Raw genomic sequence first — 23,322 nt, 5'->3', positions numbered from 1 at the left:
TTTGCCCAAAATCTACTATTTTTGGACAATCCAAACTATACACATTAACCTAGTGATTAATATAACTCATAAGTCTTGTTCACATTGTAATTTATGTGAAGGGTGGCTACGGTCCTTGCCAATCCGAGAAAAATATCAAATTTACGACTCTCGATTTTTCTTAAAAAATATTTTAAATTAAATAAAAATTATTAATAATGAATTTTAGTTAGTTTTTACCTTAGTTAGTTTTTAGTTAGTAATCTTACTAACTTATTAATTGACTAACTAACTTTCAAACTAACCAACTAACTTTTATTGTGCGGAATATTACATTCTCCTCCCCTTGGAGAAATCAAGATGTCCTCATCTCGAGAGAACGAGGGGTATCATTTTGGAACCTGTGGGTTATGGGCCCACCATGCTTTCGCTGCGCTACTCTGATCACTCATAGGCATGCGGTCTTTTGAAACAACAACCTATGGTATTTGATATATCCGAGTCTTTTGGTTATAATAAAAAATTTATGTTAGTTACATCTCATGGATATCTTCTAGGTTTTTTTTCCTAAGCACTTGGTATATTCTAGATCCAAGTTAACTGTAGTCACAAGAGTAAGGTTTATTCCAATACAAGTTGTATTTCATGTAGATAAAATTTCTAGGATTTCTAATAATTCTGAAGTGGTGTAGTAGGTTCTAAGTTTTCGTCTTCATCTGATTCCTCTATATATCCGAAGACTGCACTTGTGTAGCTTTGTTTTCTTGGAGGCTCCGTATCTTTTGGACTTAAGTCAGGGCAGTCTGCTTGGACATGTCCTAGTTCATTGCAATGGAAACATTGACGGTAGGGACATCTCCTACGGATGTGCCCTATCTCTCCACCTGTATGGCATCTCTTACCGAGATCTCGGGGGTCATCTTTACTACAATTTCCCAATTTAAATTCTAGGACGATTGGATTCGCTCGGAGTAATGCATCTTGCAAGTCTGTTGGACGCATTGCTTCAAGACGGTGGTTCAGAGGAGTGTTTAGGCCATGGCAAAACTTGGATACTTGCTGCGCAATATCCATAGGTGGTGCGTATTTTAGTAGGGTTACAAACTTTGAGTAGTAAGCTTCCAAAGTTAATTCTAGTTGCTTTAGCTTGAAGAATTCATTCATCTTCAAAGTCTGGTAGGTTGGCGGAAGGTATCGTCCGCGTACAGCATCTTTCAGCTGAACCCAAGTAACAACAGCTTCAAAAACACCTTCATCTTTGCACCATTGGTTCCATCATAATCGAGCCTGGCCAACTAGCTTAAGTTTGGCTATCGTTGCTTGATTGGTAGAGGCAATTCCCAAAGCAAAGAAATAGTCATCCATCGACTCAATCCATATCTCTGCCTCTGCTGCGATGTCTATCCCTTCTCTATTAAACTCGGGTGTCTTAATTTGCTTGAGAAGGAATTTCCTCTCTTGCATGTCAACATTCGTGGGTGCAGAAGGTGCCTAACAATCAAGCCATACTGCTTAGATTATTTTGTTTAGGATATGTCTAGAAACCATACATTAATCAATCACGTATCATTACAAAATTTGGCTCTGATACCAACTGTGAGGTGCCCGCCCATCGGCTTTCCACGCACTCTTTTAGCGGTCTATTGAGAAATGAATCTAAGCACAGCTGCCCGGCACTCCCAGAGAATGTTCCGAGTTTTGTCACCTAGGGTTTCCCGAATCCGCCTCGCAATGGAACGTTCACGACCGAACACACTAGGATCGACCCGAAATTCGGGTTCCTAGTTGTCAAGGTCTCCTAATAGCATTCTAGCGTTGGGTTTTGGATATTCTTCTTTATGCAGAGATACCCAATCCGAAGCAGACCGATGCCGCACTTGGTTCAAAGAGAATGAGAAACGAGAGGGATACGCTGCTCAACCCTCTCTGCCCATAGGGCATAGTCCCATTCTAGTCCCGTAAAATGGCATGAATCGGGTTCTAACCTATCAATACCTAAAGGTCGAATGACGATAAAAACTTATGAGAAACCTCCCAGTTCTCTGGGACCACCCTGCCATAGGACGGACCCGTCGAGGGTTTGGCGTACCCACTTCCCTTAATAGCTTTAGTTTTCTAATTAGGTCCTACCACATTTATGTGTGACACTTAAAATCAGCTTCATTAATTAAGCCTTTTAGGGAAGAGGGTTCGTTCGCATAACTTATAGCACAGACACGAAAACAGAGCAAAGCAATCTATTGACAAACAAGTTCAAACAAGTTTCTTAACTTATCTTCAAGTTAATCTTTGTCTCCTACCCATACATGAGAAAATATGTCTCGCTTCTGTCCAACAGAAGTATCCCTTCTGCCCTGCAGAAGTAACTGGTCCAATTCACATGGCACCACAAACTCAATCCTTTATCTAGACTAGGATATCCCAACATGTCTAGATGTTGGGGGCCACGGAGGTCTTCAACTCCATTCTAGACCTAGCAAGGGGTGTCTAGAGCTCCAACTGACCCGCAAGTTGTCTAGGAGCGAAACATCATTCCCATGGTTGGCCTCTTCACCACTCGACCTTCGGCCCATGAATCGAGCAGTGCCCTCTCGGGTTAATACGTGGTGCGATCATGGAGACGATCCACCCGTACAATATATCCTTCCTTAATTAAATCCTTTAAAAATCAAGCACAAACAAGGCATTCGGCCTAATATCATTTTCCAAGAAAACATTTCTTTATTCCCATGGCGACTTGTCATCACAGACCCTTGCCATGCATTTACCATAAATCACAAGCACTTGGAATAATCATCCAAACAACAACTAACAAGCAGTTGAATATAAAAGCATTTAGGATGTTGTTCGATCAATCAACAAAACCAATTGCATTCTTTCCTACCAATGCAAGAATAGATGATATAACATTTCCATCGTATATTTGCTCTTCCCCTTGGGATCTAAGAGCAATACTATGCAAACATGATCTTAACACTTCCTTCCTTTGGCTAGGGCATATGTTAAGGGTTCAAACACTATTCATGATGTAAGTTCTATAGGTCACTTACCTTGATTGACAACCCAACCCTGGATTTGGATTGACAAAAGTCATGGTTATCCGACGGAACTCAAGGCATCCTAGTTTTAACCCTTATGATCAATTTATTGTACTAGCTCTTAGTCAAGTCATGAGGCAACTAGAAAATTATCCTCATATATCAAACATGTTATAGGCATAATGTGTGAGTACTTAATAAGATAAGTGCAAGATTATCTCAAGTAATTAGACTCCAATGGGCCTTGCATTGAGCTAGAATCTAGTTTTTCTTAATATTTGGGCTCTTAGGCTAAGTACTTTTGAAGTATCTAAACTTTAAACTAGTACTTTCTATTCATGATTCTCAATGTCAAATTCTTTTAGTAATTATGCTAATTGCAACCCTTGACTAATTCTTCCTTGTAATTTCTCTACCAGCAAATAAGTCATATGTAACTAGGTGCAATTATCTTCCTTTGATATATACACTTTACCAACTCCATCTTTCGAGTAGGTGAGATGAATTTTTTCCCTTTCCCATGACCTATACTCGTGCAATAGTATGGGGCCTAACGTATCTCATACGAGAATCAAAGCAAGCATCTATCAATTTGGAAATACATTACTTATGACCAAATGCAGTTGGATTGTCAGTGATGCCTTTGCCCGAAGCCTCGTTGCTGGTTGCAGGATTGTCATCCGCATGCGACATTCTTTGCTTAGAGGCCATCATCCGCAGGTAGACTCAAGAGATTAAGAAGGTGGAATAGATTCAAGATGGGAGAGCATAAGAGAAGATGGTTAAGTCGAGGATCGAGATAGAGGAAATTGAGCTAATTCTCTTCCTTCCAGCCTCTCGGGATGACTTTTCTCTCTCTATCTCTCTCTCTCTCTCTCTCAAGCTCTCGCTCACAATCCCTTGGAGGGGTATACTCTCTCTCCCCCTCTCTCTTGCAGCCTTTCAGGGTCTCCTTATGCTTCCTTATGCCTCTCCTATGCCTCATATTTATAGTGAATTAGAGAAGAGGGCTTGTGGTTGAGAAGTGGAGCTCCTTATGGAGGGGGATCTTGGAAAGATTAGTGATCTGATGCTCAGATCATAAATCTGATGGTTCCATTGGCTCCGAAAGGGTAGTAAAACTCCAAGACACTTGCTTAGAAAGCTTTTAGTTCACTTCTTGTTCTTTTCTCTGTTCAAAGTGCTCTCCACTGCCTATGTACTGCGATCGCGGCGCGCGCGATTTCACAAATCCTCTCTTTATTTTTTTCTTTTTATAAAATCTCCAAACTAACTAAAATATCACTTGTCTTTTCTTTTGAATGACATCCAGTTCTAAAAATCTCATATATTTTTTTAGGATAATATCTAAAATATACTAGTTTTGCCCAAAATCTAATATTTTTGGACCATCCAAACTATACACATTAACCTAGTGATTAATATAACTCATAAGTCTCGTTCACCTTGTAATTTACGTGAAGGGTGGCTACGGTCCTTGCCAATCCGAGAAAAATATCAAATTTACGACTCTCGATTTTTCTTAAAAAAATATTTTAAATTAAATAAAAATTATTAATAATAAATTTTAGTTAGTTTTTACCTTAGTTAGTCTTTAGTTAGTAATCTTAGTAGCTTATTAATTGACTAGCTAACTTTCAAACTAACCAACTAACTTTTATTGTGCGGAGATATTACATCCTCCTCCCCTTAGAGAAATCGAGATGTCCTCATCTCGAGAGAACGAGGGTATCATTTTGGAACCTGTGGGTTATGGGCCCACCATGCTTTCGCTACGCTACTCTGATCACTCATAGGCATGCGGGCCTTTGAAACAACAACCTATGATATTTGATATATCCGAGTCTTTTGGTTATAATAGAAAATTTATTGTAGTTACATCTGATGGATATCTTCTAGGTTTTTTTCCTAAGCACTAGGAATATTCTAGATCCAAGTTAACTGTAGTCATAAGAGTAAGGTTTATTCCAATACAAGTTGTATTTCATGTAGATAAAATTTCTAGGATTTCTAATAATCCTGAAGTGGTGTAGTAGGTTCTAAGTTTTCGTCTTCATCTGATTCCTCTATATATCCGAAGACTGCACTTATGTAGCTTTGTTTTCTTGGAGGCTCCGTATCTTTAGACTTAAGTCAGGCTAATCTGCTTGGACATGTCCTAGTTCAGTGCAATGGAAACATTGACGGTAGGGACATCTCCTACGGATGTTCCCTATCTCTCCACATGTATGGCATCTCTTACCTAAATCTCGGGAGTCATCTTTACTACAATTTCCCAATTTAAATTCTAGGACGATTGGATTCACTCGGAGCAATGCGTCTTGCAAGTTTGTTGGACGCATTGCTTCAAGACGGTGGTTCAGAGGAGTGTTTAGGCCATGGCAAAACTTGGATACTTGCTGCGCAATATCCATAGGTGATGCATATTTTAGTAGGGTTACAAACTTTGAGTAGTAAGCTTCCAAAGTTAATTCTAGTAGCTTTAGCTTGAAGAATTCATTCATCTTCAAAGTCTAGTAGGTTGGCGGAAGGTATCGTCCGCGTACAACATCTTTCAGCTGAACCCAAGTAACAGCAGCTTCAAAAACACCTTCATCTTTGCACCATTGCTTCCATCATAATCGAGCCTGGCCAATTAGCTTAAGTTTGGCTATCATTGCTTGATTGGTAGAGGCAATTCCCAAAGCAAAGAAATAGACATCCATCGACTCAATCCATATCTCTGCCTCTGCTGCGATGTCTATCCCTTCTCTATTAAACTCGGGTGCCTTAATTTGCTTGGGAAGGAATTTCCTCTCTTGCATGTCAACATTCGTGGGTGCAGAAGGTGCCTAACAATCAAGCCATACTGCTTAGATTATTTTGTTTAGGATATGTCTACAAACCATACATTAATCAATCACGTATCATTACAAAATTTCGCTCTGATACCAACTCTGAGGTGCCCTCCCATCTGCTTTCCACGCACTCTTTTAGCAGTCTATCGAGAAATGAATCTAAGTGCAGCTGCCCGGCACTCCCAGGGAATGTTCCGAGGTTTGTCACCTAGGGTTTCCCGAGGCCGCCTCGCAACAGAACGTTCACGACCGAACCCACTAGGATCGACCCAAAATTCGGATTCCTAGTTGTCAAGGTCTCCTGATAGCATTCTAGCGTTGGGTTTTGGACGTTCTACTTTATGCAGAGATACCCAATTCGAAGCAGACCCATGCCGCACTTGATTCAAAGAGAATGGGAAACGAGAGGGATGCGTTGCTCAACCCTCTCTGCCCATAGGGCATACTCCCATTCCGGTCCCCTAAAATGGCATAAATGGGGTTCTAACCTGTCTCCCATAGCACTTATGAGAAGCCCATAAATCGTGTTCTAAAACGGCATAAATCGGCATAAATCCCATAGCATTGATGAGAAGCCTCCCAGTTCTCTAACTGACCCGCAAGTTGTCTAGGAGCGAAACATCATTCCCATGGTTGGCCTCTTCACCACTCGACCTTTGGCCCATGAATCGAGCAGTGCCCTCTCGGATTAATACACGGTGCGATCATGGAGACGATCCACCCGTACAATATATCCTTCCTTAATTGAATCCTTTAAGAATCAAGCACAAACAAGGCATTCAGCCTAATATCATTTTCCAAGAAAACATTCCTTTATTCCCATGGCGACTTGTCATCACAGACCCTTGCCATGCATTTACCATAAATCACAAGCACTTAGAATAATCATCCAAACAACAACTAACAAGCAGTTGAATATAAAAGCATTTAGGATGTTGTTCGATCAATCAACAAAACCAATTGCATTCTTTCCTACCAATGCAAGAATAGATGATATAACATTTCCATCGTATATTTGCTCTTCCCCTTGGGATCTAGGAGCAATACTATGCAAACATGATCTTAACACTTCCTTCCTTTGGCTAGGGCATATGTTAAGGGTTCAAACACTATTCATGATGTAAGTTCTATAGGTCACTTACCTTGATTGACAACCCAACCCTGGATTTGGATTGACAAAAGTCATGGTTATCCGACGAAACTCAAGACATCCTAGTTTTAACCCTTATGATCAATTTATTGTACTAGCTCTTAGTCAAGTCATGAGGCAACTAGAACATTATCCTCATATATCAAACATGTTATAGGCATAATGTGTGAGTACTTAATAAGATAAGTGCGAGATGATCTCAAGTAATTAGACTCCAATGGGCCTTGCATTGAGCTAGAATCTAGTTTTTCTTAATATTTGGGCTCTTAGGCTAAGTACTTTTGAAGTATCTAAACTTTAAACTAGTACTTTCTATTCATGATTCTCAATGTCAAATTCTTTTAGTAATTATGCTATTTGCAACCCTTGACTAATTCTTCCTTGTAATTTCTCTACTAGCAAATAAGTCATATGTAACTAGGTGCAATTATCTTCCTTTGATATATACACTTTACCAACTCCATCTTCCGAGTAGGTGAGATGAAATTTATCATTTCCCATGACCTATACTCGTGCAATAGTATGGGGCCTAACATATCTCATACGAGAATCAAAGCAAGCATCTATCAATTTGGAAATACATTACTTACGACCGAAACCGCAGTTGGATTGTCAGTGATGCCTTTGCCCGAAGCCTCGTTGCTGGTTGCAGGATTGTCATCCGCATGAGACATTCTTTGCTTGGAGGCCATCGTCCGCAGGTGGACTCAAGAGATTAAGAAGGTGGAATAGATTCAAGATGGGAGAGCGTAAGAGAAGATGGTTAAGTCGAGGATCGAGATAGAGGAAATTGAGCTAATTCTCTTCCTTGCAGCCTATCGGGGTGACTCTTCTCTCTCTCTCTCTCTCTCTCTCTCTCTCTCTCTCTCTCTCTCTCTCTCTCTCTCTCTCAAGCTCTCACTCACAATCCCTTGGAGGGGTATACTCTCTCTCTCCGTCTCTCTTGCAACCTTTCAGGGTCTCCTTATGCTTCCTTATGCCTCTCCTATGCCTCATATTTATAGTGAATTAGAGAAGAGGGCTTTGTGGTTGAGAAGTGGAGCTCCTTATGGAGGGGGATCTTGGAAAGATCAGTGATCTGATGCTTAGATCATAAATCTGATGGTTCCATTGGCTTCGAAAGGGGGTAAAACTCCAAGACACTTGATTAGAAAGCTCTTAGTTCATTTCTTCTTCTTTTCTCTATTCAAAGTGCTCTCCACTGCCTGTGTACTGCGATCGCGATGCGCGCGATTTCACAAATCCTCTGTTTATTTTTTTCTTTTTATAAAATCTCCAAACTAACTAAAATATCACTTGTCTTTTCTTTTAAATGACATCTAGTTCTAAAAATCTCCATATCTTTTTTAAGGATAATATCTAAAATATACTAGTTTTGCCCAAAATCTAATATGTTTGGACCATCCAAACTATACACATTAACCTAGTGATTAATATAACTCATAAGTCTCGTTCACATTGTAATTTACGTGAAGGGTGGCTACAATCCTTGCCAATCCGAGAAAAATATCGAATTTACAACTCTCGATTTTTCTAAATAAATTATTTTAAATTAAATAAAAATTAATAATAATAAATTTTAGTTAGTTTTTACCTGAGTTAGACTTTAGTTAGTAATCTTACTAACTTATTAATTGAGTAACTAACTTTCAAACTAATCAACTAACTTTTATTGTGCGGAGGTATTACATCCTCCTCCCCTTAGAGAAATCGAGATGTCCTCATCTCGAGAGAATGAGGGGTATCATTTTGTAACCTGTGGGTTATGGGCCCACCATGCTTTCGCTACGCTACTCTGATCACTCACAGGCATGCAGTCTTTTGAAACAACAACCTATGGTATTTGATATATCCGAGTCTTTTGGTTATAATAGAAAATTTATTGTAGTTACATCTCATGGATATCTTCTAGGTTTTTTTCCTAAGCACTTGGTATATTCTAGATCATGGAGCTTGTACAACTTTATTTCTTGTAAGCTCAAGTTCTCTTCGATTTCTCTTGGGACAATTGATATAGTTATGTCCAATGTTGTGGCACTCGGAGCATTGGTGTTTAGGGTGCTTTGGACATTCCCTTTTGAAATGACCTAACTCCCTGCAATAGAAACAGTGTGGAGCTTTATCACTTGTGGTCACAAGATTCTTGGTTGTCCTTGGCAGTATTTTCTTCTTTAGACCAAAGTGTCCTAGGATTCTTTTAGCATATTGGAGTGGTCCTTTATCTTGAAAACTACATTTCCAGATTGTCCTATCCTTAGTTCGGGACTGAGCTCCATGGACAATTGGCTTTGCTTGTAATACTAAAGAATACTTCCAAGCTCCGACATTCTGGTAAGACCCAATCTATATTAGTTGAGAAGAAATGACTTAAGAGAAATTCATTGCACATTATAACTATCAGTCCTTGCCAGAGTATCTCTAATCATTTGCAAGTTTTAGGCTCAAAATAGATGCAACTCATATTACTCAAGTTAACTGTAGTCACAAGAATAAGGTTTATTCCAATACAAGTTGTATTTCATGTCGATAAAATTTCTAGGATTTCTAATAATCTTGAAGTGGTGTAGTAGGTTCTAAGTTTTCGTCTTCATCTGATTCCTCTATATATCCGAAGACTGCACTTGTGTAGCTTTGTTTTCTTGGAGGCTCCGTATCTTTTGGACTTAAGTCAGGGCAGTCTACTTGGACATGTCCTAATTCATTGCAATGGAAACATTGACGGTAGGGACATCTCCTACGGATGTTCCCTATCTCTCCACATGTATGGCATCTCTTACCCAAATCTCGGGAGTCATCTTTACTACAATTTCCCAATTTAAATACTAGGACGATTGGATTTGCTTGGAGTAATGTGTCTTGCAAGTCTGTTGGATGCATAGCTTGAAGATGATGGTTCAGAGGAGTGTTTAGGCCATGGCAAAACTTGGATACTTGCTGCACAATATCCATAGGTGGTGCGTATTTTAGCAGGGTTACAAACTTTGAGTAGTAAGCTTCCAAAGTTAATTCTAGTTGCTTTAGCTTGAAGAATTCATTCATCTTCAAAGTCTGGTAGGTTGGTGGAAGGTTTCATCCGCGTACAACATCTTTCAGCTGAACCCAAGTAACAGTAGCTTCAGAAACACCTTCATCTTTGCACCATTGCTTCCATCATAATCGAGCCTGGCCAACTAGCTTAAGTTTGGCTATCATTGCTTGATTGGTAGAGGCAGTTCGTGGAGCAAAGAAATAGTCATCCATTGACTCAATCCATATCTCTGCCTCTGCTGCGATGTCTATCCCTTCTCCATCAAACTCGGGTGCCTTAATTTGCTTGAGAAGGAATTTCTTCTCTTGCATGTCAACATTCGTGGGTGCAGAAGGTGCCTAACAATCAAGCCATACTGCTTAGATTATTTTGTTTAGGATATGTCTAGAAACCATACATTAATCAATCACGTATCATTAAATTTCGCTCTGATACCAACTGTGAGGTCCCCGCCCATCGACTTTCCAGGCACTCTTTTAGCGGTCTATCAAGAAATGAATCTAAGTGCAGCTACTCGGCACTCCTAGGGAATGTTTCGAGTTTTGTCACCTAGGGTTTCCCGAATCCGCCTCGCAATGGAACGTTCACGACCGAACCCACCAGGATTGACCTGAAATTCGGGTTCCTAATTGTCAAGGTCTCCTGATAGCATTCTAGCGTTGGGTTTTGGACATTCTACTTTATGCAGAGATACCCAATCCGAAGCAGACCCATGCCGCACTTGGTTCAAAGAGAATGGGAAACGAGAGGGATGCACTGCTCAACCCTCTCTGCCCAAAGGGCATAGTCCCATTCCAGTCCCCTAAAACGGCAAGAATCGGGTTCTAACCTGTCAATACCTAAAGGTTGAATGACGACAAAAACTTATGAGAAGCCTCCCAGTTCTCTGGGACCACCCTGCCATAGGATGGACCCGTCGGGGGTTTCACCCACCCGCTTCCCTTAATAGCTTTAGTTTTCTACACTACATGGTTAGTATTGTCACCATTTGTTAACCCTCAAACCAAGAAGGTGGAAAAGCTGGAAAATCTAAAGCAGAAGACAAGGCCAAGGCAAAAGTGAAACAGAAGATGAAGGCACACTAAGAGAAATATGGAAACACAAGAAGTGCAAAGAAGTCCTAAATAAAGGAAAAAGGTGCACGAGAAAAAGTGCAAGTTAATACTTTTGTAAAAGAGCGCAAGTGGATCATGATTTAATTTAAAGAGCGCCGTGCAATTTGTAAAGGTAGATGGGCGGTGGGAAGGAAGCTAGGAAGATAGGAGGAAAATGGGAAAAAGGGCCTAGGCCACGGTCGGCCATGTAAAAAAGGGGGATAAGGGGATGACCGCCCAAAAGGGATTTAGGGTTTTGTATATAAAGTTGAAAAGTGAATGAGAAGTTCATTCTTTTGTGTGGCCAAAAGTTGCTCTCCTCTTCTTCTTCTTCTTCTTCTTCTTCTTCTTCTTCTTCTTCTTCTTCTTCTTCTTCTTCTTGCTTGCTTGAGCTTGTGCTTGAGAGAGGGAGTGTGAGAGTGTGAGGGAGTGAGTGTGTGAGGGAGTGAGTGTGTGAGGGTGAGGGACTGGGGAGGAGAAGCTCTCCATCTTCTCCTCTCTTCTTCTCTTCTCTTCTATTCTCGTCTTGCTCGCAGCAATGGAGCTTGGAGCATGAAGCTTGAGGATGGAGCTTACTTGAAGCTTGCACTTGGATCATGGAGCTACCGGTGTGCTTGGGAGAGGAGGTAACTCGATCGGATATGGAGGTAATCTCACTATACCCGTAGATAGATAGCATGTCGGCTATGTGAGAGGTGTCAAGATGTGGGATCTAGAGCATGGCAGAGGCAGAAGCTATGGAGGATGGAAGATGAAGAGAGAACTCATGATGACATTGACAAAAAGAAGACAACTATTATTACACAAGTGAATTAGATTCCAAGATTGAGACTTGGGCTCATAAAGACATTCTTGTGTAGTACTGACAATGACACATACACTTGATAGAAAGAGACAAGTACTATTGCATTATCATCATATGAAAGTGATAGTCAAGTACATCATTATATAGGATTGCTTGGTAGCACACTACATCCACTGTGCCTATGGGATTTGTCTCTCTTCCTAGAATGAACTGCATCTCCCTAGCCTAGCCGTTCCATACAAAGGGGCATACATAGGGTGTGATTGGTAGATTCTCAACACCCCTCCTCAATCACAACCTGAAAGTACAAAGTGTGTAGAGGCTTTAGTGAGAGAAACACCTGCAAAGTGTGGGCATACCACAAACATGGCAAAACACCAGAGGCTGTCGCAGAAAAGGCTAAGTGTGGGTACTATAAACATGGTGGACATCCAGAGGCTGTAAAAGGGGCCTCACAAAGTGTACAGAGGCTATAGTACAAGGCTACATGAGGAGTTTTTACAAGCTTATGAAAGGAACGTTAAGACAGGTATAATGCTTTTAAAACAGAAAATGAGAGACAAGGACCGATAGGCCCTTTTGGTCTTTTTCAGCATATGCTTTCTCTTTGTCAGCATGGAAAATCTTCTTGTCTTTAATCTTTGGTTCTTCATCTTTGAATGATGTGGTCTTTTGGTCTTCATGGCTGATCTTCTTCTTGTCCTTCTTCCTTTGCTCTTTGATCTTATGGTCTTCTTGGTCTGGTTCCCCTTGGACTTTGCTTGCTGCTTCAGTCTTCATGTCTATGTCTATGTCTATGTCCCCCTCAAGCAAAGGCATCTCATTCTTCTTTAGGGTTTGTATGATAACCAAGGTAGCTGGAGTATCTTCAAAATCTTCAGATGGGATCATTGATTGCACTTGAGTGTGAGCAACTCCATGTCTCTCTGCAAGTAGATCACAAACATCTTCTATGTAGTGTAGACAAGCAACACAAGTCATGTTACTTTTCATGAAGTGTATCCACATAGAAAACTTCTTGGTTATCATAGATATGACCAATAATCTGCTTCAAATTTGTGAGTAAATGGCAACCAAGTTGATCTTGAATGTGTCAAAAGACACAAGTGAAGGTAGTGTTAAATCAACACTCTTAAGTATCAAGGGATACTAGAGTTGAAGATGGTGATTCTTGATGCCAATCCTTTGCTTGATGAACCCGTTGTTTGAGTCCCCTCCTTGTTGTTGTTAAATCCTTGCTAAACACTGAGTAAATACTCAGATCAGAGTGATATTACTTGCTTTGCCAAATGGAGGAAGAAGCTTGAGACTTGGTGTTGATGTCTTCGAATCTTCCTTGCTCGGGGTCGTCGATCCTTCTTCAATCTTCTCAGGTCCTTCCCCTCCTTGATTTGGTGCTGGGATAGTAGATCAGAGTGGTAGTGGGTTGCTCCAGGTGGCAGGAGAGAGAAAATGATGAGATTTTTTAGCTTTGATGAAACTGGCTATGGCTGACAATTTAGGGCTTCAGACAAGGGCCTGGTTTTTTGCAGATTGTAGGAGCTATGGTTGATCATTTCCAAAACTTTTTTTATGGAAATGTAGCTCTTTTCAAGGCCTATCAAAGCCCTATGATCTTCATCATCATTGCGACGTGTGTAGGTAGAATTTGATGTACGAACAACAGACAGCACAGTTTGGACAACGAGCTTGTATTCATGCAATGCTGGAGTACATGATGAGCAATGTAAAACTTTGATGTGGTACAGAGGAGCACCCAAGGCAAAGGAGAAGTTCTCCAGAAGAAAGTACTCAAAGATATGCTCTAGTTTGAGAGATCCAGAAGCTCCAAGGAGGCAGGGTGCAGGTTAGGCTATGGTTGCCAAACAGGGTAGTGAGAAAAAAGAGTAGAAGATGATGACTTGAGCTGGACTGAGCTCAAGCTGAGCCAGATGAAAGTGAAATGGAGCTGAAGGAGTAGTGCCATGCCCATTTGGGCTCTGATACCATGTCAAAGATGTGGGATCTAGAGCATGGCAGAGGCAGAAGCTATGGAGGATGGAAGATGAAGAGAGAACTCATGATGACATTGACAAAAAGAAGACAACTATTATTACACAAGTGAATTAGGTTCCAAGATTGAGACTTGGAAAGTGAATTAGGTTCCAAGATTGAGACTTGGACTCATAAAGACATTTTTGTGTAGTACTAACAATGACACAGACACTTGATAGAAAGACACAAGTACTATTGCATTATCATCATATGAAAGTGATAGTCAAGTACATCATTATATAGGATTGCTTGGTAGCACACTACATCCACTGTGCCTATGGGATCTGTCTCTCTTCCTAGAATGAACTGCATCTCCCTAGCCTAGCTATTTCATACAAAGGGGCATACATAGGGTGTGATTGGCAGATTCTCAACAAGAGGTAGCCATTAGTACTAGGCTTGGAGCGCTTGAAGCAATAAGCGGTCTGTGGGTCTTGGTGGTTGAGTGAGAGCTCCCACATTTTGGTTCAGTTGTTGTCGAGATCAATGGATTCAAGCCTTGAGTGCTTGCATGCTTAGAATCGAGCATTTAAGTAGGTTTTCCCCAAACCGGTGCTTGAGGTAGGTAGGTAGGAGGCGAGGGAGTTTGAAGAGGTATTCGATCTCCTTAGCAAGTAGGTTTTTGGTTTTTGGACTTGGGAAAGCATGATAGAGTAGTGTAGGTATTTCCCTTGTGATTTTTTTGTGCATTTAGGAAGGATAGGAGCAAAGCATTGGAGCACACAGTAGGGTTTTCTGTTGCTATATAACAGGTTGAAACAGGTAAAAGAAGGGTAAAAAATAAAATTTCGGGTTAAACATTAGTAAGGGAAGCAAGACTAAGGTGAATATAGGCCTGGGCAGGGTGATAAGGGGCCAGGAGCAGCAAGAAAGGCCACATTTTGCATTGCAGGGTTTTAGGAGAGCTGGAGAGAGCTTCATTGCATGGACTTACTTTGATCTTCTCATCTAGGAGTTATTTTCCCATCGCAGGTAATTCCACACCTTCCCCTACATGAGTAGCTTGGATCTAGAGGTGCTCAACAGGTAGGAAGGCCTCGATCACTCGATGCGATGAATTCTTGCAAGTCCGGCAAAAAACGTGTCGCACTCAGCCCATCTGAGTGACGGTGATTCAGGGACAAGTCCCAAAATTGGCCCTCATCCCAACGTCCTATATTCAGCCCTCGGACCACTCAATCCATTTGGCCCTTTAATATTCATCCCTTGGCCAACTACACTCGGATGCCTTTCACTCGGCCCGTCTAAGTGAAGCATTCAAACCACTTGATACTCGGCCCACCTGACTCAACCATTCAGCCCTCGGCCCACTCGGCCAACCCCATTCGGACAAGTTATCATTTGGCACTCGACCCACTTGGCCACTCGGCCGGACCACTCAGGCACTTGGCCCTCAAACAAATGCACTCGGACTAGCTGAATTTAACATTCAGCCCTCAGCCATTTGGACAGGCCGAATCAGGCATTTAGCCCCTGCAATTCGGACCTATTGGGCCAAATTTGGATTTGTTCAAAATTCTAACTGTAGATTCTGAAACCAACCAAAGATCACATAGAGCCAAAAACACATCATAGATCTATTACTAAACTGAAATCTAGAACAAGTAGTTCAAAAGTTGGATATGAATAGTCCTTCAAATCGCACATGGTGGTTACCGTAATGGCCTTGCGGGCCGGGGGGGACTACCCCCCCAAGACCCCCGCAGAGGGGGCTCCCGCACCACCCCCAAGTAGACTGGAGAGAAAACGTGTGCAGGAACAGATCCTCCAAATTAGATCCTAGTGTGGTAAGGGCTCTACACAAGCATGGATTCTCACTTGCAAAGGAGCAACCAAAAGCCCATACCCAAACAAAGGCAAACAGAGACCCTAGAACCTCAATGGGCCAATCTAGCCAACAAGGGAAAAAAGAACATACTGCAAAAGCATGTATGTGTTGCATTCAAACTACATCTAGTCAAAGTGGAAAGCAACAACATCACACTACAACTACGAGATGACTAGATGTGATAGTCCTAATGATAGATGCACCTTGAATAGCACTACACAGACGATCCAAGACATCAGTGGAGAATCCACATCTGGTTGTGCAGTTGGGGACTCAAGGGCATTTGTCAGAAGGCTTAAATTTGTAATCCAAGACTCAAAAAATGAAGACATAGTACCGTCTGCTTATCTTAGGGTCAAACTCACTGCGAAAAGAGAGCATACTGTTGATGCTCTCATTGATGAAGGGGCAGATTTTAATGGCTTGACCTATGAAGCATGGACCCTACTAGGCCAATCAGAGCTCACACCAACTAATGCAACTCTTAGTCCTTATGGGGGACACTCACAAGAACTTATAGGGAAGTGCAAAATCCTTGTAACTATTGAAACATAAAGCTTGACTATCCTCTTCCATGTTCCTCCAAATGGTGCTAATTGTGGAAAAGAAACCCTCCTAGGAAGACCCTTCAAAAGGGCAACAAAGTGTGAGGCTGATTACGTAACACCACAGAGGATACACTTGACACTACCGGGAGTGAGGATAGTCACAACCTTTAGCAAGGGTGACCTCGTTGAACCTAGAGGGAAAGGTAAGGAAGGTGATGACATAATAGGCAAGCTTAGTAATGAGGGCAAGGACCTGTTGAAAAAGTTGATACAAGCACAAGTTGAACAAAGAGAACGAGTGAGTGAGGCCATGCTTGAAATAAGAAGGTCGAGAGACAATGCCAAGGACAGGCTGCTTTGGACTTACAAATATCGTAGAAGACCACAAAAGAAGCCCAAGCCTTACAAACAAAGGCATCGATGGAGAGCTAGCACAATGCCGAGATGGATATCCAAAGCATTGCTACGTGCTCAAGGGTATTATGCAGGTAACCAATGGATTTGGATACCAAAACCCCCTGCTAAACCTCCTCTATCAACCAAAGGCTAGACTGTATCAAGAGCAAAGAAGCGTAGAAGGAAATCTAAACAAAAAACCAAGTCTCGAGTCAAAAACATTGGAGTGACCGAGCCCCTCGCGATCGAAATCAAGAAACCAAATGGGACTATTTGAAGGATAGATCCTCAGCCTAGCATGCTTGACGAGCAGATATTAGACGTAATCATTGAGGGTAAGAAAAAGCCACTAGTGCCTAAGGAGCCTTTGATTTCCCAAGAGGATAACTGGTATCATAGGCACAACATTGCTCATGGCAAGGTTAAATGCTCAACAAAGCAAATGGCAAAATCATCTAATAGCCACCATGAGCAAAATATTCTAGCCAGTGTCAAAGCCACTTAGGAGTCCCAAGTCTCCCACACCCTCTTTCCCAAAATGGACACAGGAAGCACAACAACAGTCATCAAGTGCAACTGCTCAATCCCAATCTCTATCTCCATCTAAGCTTCCAAATGTCCAAGAGGGGGGACATGACACCACGCATAGCTCTCAGCCCAAGGATATGCCTATGCAATCTAATGTGACTAGATCAACTGAGGCTCAATCTACAGAAGTGAATGCTCAAAGGGAAAAAAAAGACACACCCACTTTTGATCTGCTTGAGGACTTGACACCGCAATCTACTAATAGTAGCTAGTCCACTGAACTAGCCATTACTACTTCCAATCAGGAATCATAGCAGTCACAGCCTTTGTCCATGACAATGCCCCTTGCGGAACATGTCCTTAGACATTCACCTCTGAAAGAGGTGTTGCAACCAACATCTTTGACACCCTTGGCACTACCAAAGCACTTGAAGCCTAGGTTTGAGGAGAGACCTCTCAAAGATGTGGCCAAGGAGATGGCACAGCCGACCAATCAACCTAGCAAGGCTGTTCAGCAAGTCACAGCTAAGGCCCATGAGAGCAAACTAGAGAAAGAGAGTACTAAGGCCCAACCAAGCACATCAACGATTGACCTAGTTCAAGGTCCTGAGTTCTTAAAGGAGACATTGCAATTGCCCAAGAAAAAGAGGACAAAATAACAAAAACAATGGAAGTTGCAAGTGGTGGTAGACTCTAATAAGATCCAAACCAAGAGTGCTGAAGAGGTGAGGAATAAAAAATCAATCCCATCCACCAATGAACCCATGGCCATCTCTCCTAACAGCAGTGAAATCTTAGACACATCCATGTGTTCTGATAATCCAGAGCAACCATTACCATCAAGGTTACTTGCAACACTCAATCCACCGACAACAAAACTCGCATTGACCAATAAAAAGTGGATACAACACTATCACAACAGGGTGACAAGACTATACTGGTCACATCTAAGGAGAACCATAACACAATAGCAGCAGCAAGGCCTCAGGAGCAACATGGAAACCTAGAGGACATAAGCAATCTTAGAGTTGACCAATCTTGCTCATCTAGGCCTGAGCCCCCAACTATGCTAAAGTCTAGGGAAACTCCTAGAACCTTGCAGGAGATAGTAACTGAGCAAGCCCTCATTGAACATAGAAGTATTGTAGAATGCTTAACTGAGTTGGATGCTAAACTCAAAGTATTTGCACATGTCTATGTCCTTGTAGACATGGGTGAATTCCCTAAGGAGCAGCTGGATGAATACTTGCCATTTCCCCTATCCTGGGAAGAGTAAGAATATCTTGACGAGCACTATGACAGGCTCCTGAATGAATGCATGCAATTCATCTCTAACGAGGAAGCCGACGAACTACGCTTAACTGTGACATTCAATGATGTGCTCTGACAACCAAATCTCTTAGAGATAGAGCAACTAAAGCAACAATCAGAGGATTAAAGTCGATTTGAAAAACGTTGGTTTGAAAACCATGTTACAAAGGCCGAACTAGAAGCCCAAATGGTCTCAGAGGAGCGATTGCCCAAATGGCGGTCTCAAAGAGACTCAACCTATGTGGCACCAACTTCCTTTCGAGTACTAAATGCCATTTGGGGTACGGACTTAGCTAGAACTAGCCAAGAGAACTCTTTGGCCGATAAGGTTCTCACTGAGGAGGAGTTACATGTTGTTAGCAGACTTGGACAAGGTACCATGCTACTCGATGTTGCAAAATATCTATCGTTATTGAGTAAGCTGCCAGGAGTGTGCCACACTCCAGTACAATCCTGAGTTCTACAATTGGTTTTTATCCTCGTGAAGTGACATGGATTCGTAAATATGTACATAAATAAACAATGAGTTTTGTGACCCTATATAGATAATATCAACACACACATGCAATGATAGTCAAGCGCAGGGAGAACAATGGGGCTTGATAGGCTGAGCTCCTCAGATCCTCCTCTCACCACACGTCTAGAAGTCATGTGACCATTCTTGCCTCCAGGTGGAGGGCATGCAACCCTCATTACCGCCATAGGAAGCCCCGACCAACATCTTTGATGGCGTAGATGGGGCATCGTCCCCTTCTATACACCTTTCCCCTTTTCGGTCTATCCTTCCGGGGACGAGCCCTACTACACTCCATGGCAACCGATCCACGCAACTTAGCATAAGCCAAGATTTGCTAATGGTTGGAATATGCCCCACAGTCCAGGCAGGACGAACATCATCAAGGGGGCTGTCCCTCTACAACAAACATTGCATGCCTCACCTCGCCCCTCCTCCTCATATGCGCTTGATGATCCACTGCTTAATCCCTTTCATGCAAATAATTATATCCTGCCTCAAAGGCTAACCTTGATTCACATTTTGCAGATTTCCCCACAGTAGCCGTCATAGAGCACATAATGCAGCTATCATGCAAGGAAGCTCTCCTCCATAAAAGGGAGCATATGGCACAAGCTCCTTCGCCAGAGTGCTATGTGCCTACCCTTAAGAGGTACGCACCAAAAATATGTCCTAAGTGACACTGCCCTAGGCAAAGGCCAAAAAATTTTCGAGGCCAGGAAAATGAAGGCTCAAGGAAATGCTTGGAGTGTGGCAACCCCAGCCATGCGTAAGCCCTCACCGGACGCTCGAGCACCAAGTGCTCAAAAGAGGAGAAGGTAGCCAGAAACAAGGGGGAATTTGATGAATTATTTAAAAGCATTCTTGAAACAGATGAAGCCAGGGACTACACCATATGAGTCCCAGTCGATATCTTCCCTACCCAGTCTAATGGGAGTCCTGCACACCGGCACAACCCCAGTCGCCCGGCCACCCAAATTCACCTTGACTCATACAAATAGAATAGGCCCTATGTTGTATAAGCTGCTTGCCAAATGCCATTTTGTCATAACTTTTTGTCCTTAAGTGGTTAAAGGGGTAGGCTCCCCAACTGTACAAACCTCCCTTACTGACTACTAATACATGTCAAGTAACAAGCACCAATGATATGCATTGCAGTGAACACCATAGGATTTTGATAAAGTAATATATTTTTGTGTTGCATCTATTCATTATAATTGATGCATGTGACTTGCCTATACTCTCACAAAGTGTCAAGTGGATGCAGGACGACACAGGTCTTTGTACGAAAGTGTTCAATGCCCAAGTCACCACAAGACCACCAACCTCACAAAGAGCCATGACGAAGCCACACCGTTGAAAGAAAAAATCACCCTTGCCGATCGTCCACATTGCATGGCTCAAAGCATGATCAGTGGTTGGCCACTTTCTCTTTCTGGGACAAACTCTACACTTGGCACTCATTGCAGTTGTTACCTCAATTGTACCAACATCACACGTTAAGAAGAGGTTTTGCAAAATCTCCAGTGTATCTCCCCATCTCAACAACTGTTTCTCTAGCAACAAGGCTGGGACACAATCATCACTGTAATATCCAATTTCGCAGCCTTTGAATCTCAACATTTCTCGGTCCAATTGAAAGGCTGATGACCTCAATGTATTGCAATGGTTGTACTCATTTTATTCTTTAAAAAAAAGGGGGAAAGAAAAGGAAATAAGAAAAAGAAAAAAGAAAAGAAAAGAAAAGAAAAAAGCACTCACAATCACAGCATGACACCTACGGGCCCTCAAATTAGGTATTGCAAGTGACCTTGGTCGGCTGGCTCCGTCCCTAGTCCCCTAGCCCTCTACACATCCCCCACAATTGTTCAGGGCACATTAAGGGTAGGACATACCTAGGGAGCTTGTCTCACCTATGGTTAGACCTATCACCTTGACCCATTTGCACAATTCCTTTTTGCACTCCGCCTTAGTATCATTGCAATCGATCATAGTAAGCACCGCATGAATGGCCATGAAAAGTACACTATACTCGTCGAGCAAACCACATATGAAGCATTAGAGAAGCTAGGAGACTAATGGTCTCCAAAGTTGTCTTAGACCCAATAAATTGCTTTTGCATTGCTTCCATCCATTCCTTCACCTTATCTATAATGGCCAACTATTACTTAGGATTGGGGTATTTTCTTACTTTTGTTGTAGAAGAACTTCTTTATTTGGGGCACTATTATTGCACTTTTGATAGTTGACACACGAGCTATACCATGCTGAGTGGCTAAGCCTTCACTCTTCAATTTAAGTTCAATGTGATTTCTTCTTTTATTAGCATTCTTCTTGTCTACCATTGACATGTTTATTGTGATTAGTTCCTATATGGTGACTCCATCTTTCTTACTTTAGGTTCTTATGATTTCATTGACTAGAATAGGGATGACCTCTTCATCCTTGATCATTTCAATGATAAAGAGACTTAAGGGTATCCAGAGTGTGATTACCTATCTATTGCTTTCTTTTTATCTTGGGCAATCTTGATATATGTGTGTGATTTCACATTCACGGCATCATTGGTCTACTATCATTCCTCATGGTTGTTCCTTGCCATGTTTCTCATCTTAACATCATGATAGGCATGTGCCTATGATCCATCAAGAAAGTATGACCCTCTTTGTCATGGCAAAGAAAGGGGTTACTATACCCCTCTCATCTTCTACTTATTTTTTAATAGATTGGATGAGAGCATCACTAAGAGGACTAAGTAATGATTGGGCATGGTGGTCTAGGGATCCTTGAGGGATTAATTTCATTTATTGGCACTATTTCTCTTTGCTAGGGAGCTTGTAAGAATAAGAGTGGTGCTGATTGTGGCTATCATGTGGGAAGTTGAGACCTCAATTGTATTGTGGGTAGCCAATATTGGGGTTGTTCCTTGGGAGTCTTCATGGGGCTTTGAAATTAGTGACTTCATATCCAAAGCATCCATAGTTTGTGCAGGCAACGAGCACTACAAGGGTGGTGGTTTCTACTACAATGTATTGCCAATGAGTCCTTGAGCTTCAACCTAATAGTATACTTCATTTAAATGAAGACATCCTTAGAAACATGACCATTAGGAAATATCTCATCCAATGGAAAGACTATCATGAGGAGAGTCCCACCTAGATGGGCGAGGAGACCCTATGAAAGCAACATCCCTAGTTTCTTTTGTAATAAAAGACTAGAGCCCAATCAGATCTTCGAACCTTGCACTTGCACTCCTTTATAATGACTACTTTACCTTGTCCTTATAATCTTAAACTTTAGTGATGCATGTAGTCAAGTAGTGTAGCAAAAGCTTATTGACATCAAACCCACAAGTGCTATGATCTCCATTTCTACTAGAGTCAACAATCCTAAATTCCATCGAGAAGATGAGGACATCTCAATTCCTCTAAGGGAAATAGGATGTAATGTTCCCCCCCCCCCCCCCCTCCACGTGACCTAGTGTTGGGGGGGTTTGTTTTAAGGTTAAAAACCTTAATAATCTTTTAAGGAAAAAAAATAAGAAAGAAATCCATCAATCTAATTTTGATGACTAGACATGTGTGCCGCCTCCTCGATCCCGCCTTGATTCATGTCACAAAATTGTGTATTCAATTGATCATCGAGATTATCATCAACTACATTATCAACAACGTTCTTGAAGCTAACGAATGTCCTTGATGTCATCAAGCTCACACTTGTCTCCACTCAACGATCAGACCATCTAAAGCTCCACAAACTAGACGAGGAGTGAAATAGATGGATAGGCTAAGGCTTTTAGCCTTAGCCAAAGGCTATAAAGGCTATCATAAGGCTTATATTAGGCTAATGCCTTACTAACGGTAACCCACTAGTTGCTGCACAGAGAGAGAGAGAGAGAGAGAGAGAGAGAGAGAGAGAGAGAGAGAGAGAGAGAGAGAGAGAGAGAGAGAGAGAGAGAGAGAGAGAGAGAGAGAGAGAGAGAGAGAGAGAGAGAGAGAGAGAGGTGGGGAAGAAGAGAAGAGAAGAGAAGGAGGAGAATAGAAGAGGTGGGAAAGAAGAGAAGGGAAGGAAGAGGTCATGAAGAAGAGAAGAGAAGGAGAGAATAGAAGAAGGAAAATAGAAGAGGTGGTGAAGAAGAGAAGAGAAGAGGGAAAAAGGAGGAGAGGAAGATAAGAAAACAAGAATAAGGGAAGAGTAGAGAAAAAGAAAGGAAGGAGTAGTTGAAGGGAAGA

This window comes from Lygodium microphyllum, chromosome 17, assembly GCF_053477565.2.
Source record: "Lygodium microphyllum isolate KBCC chromosome 17, Lygodium_microphyllum_v1.1.10, whole genome shotgun sequence".
Classification (NCBI taxonomy): Eukaryota; Viridiplantae; Streptophyta; class Polypodiopsida; order Schizaeales; family Lygodiaceae; genus Lygodium; species Lygodium microphyllum.
This window is presented reverse-complemented; position numbering follows the sequence as displayed.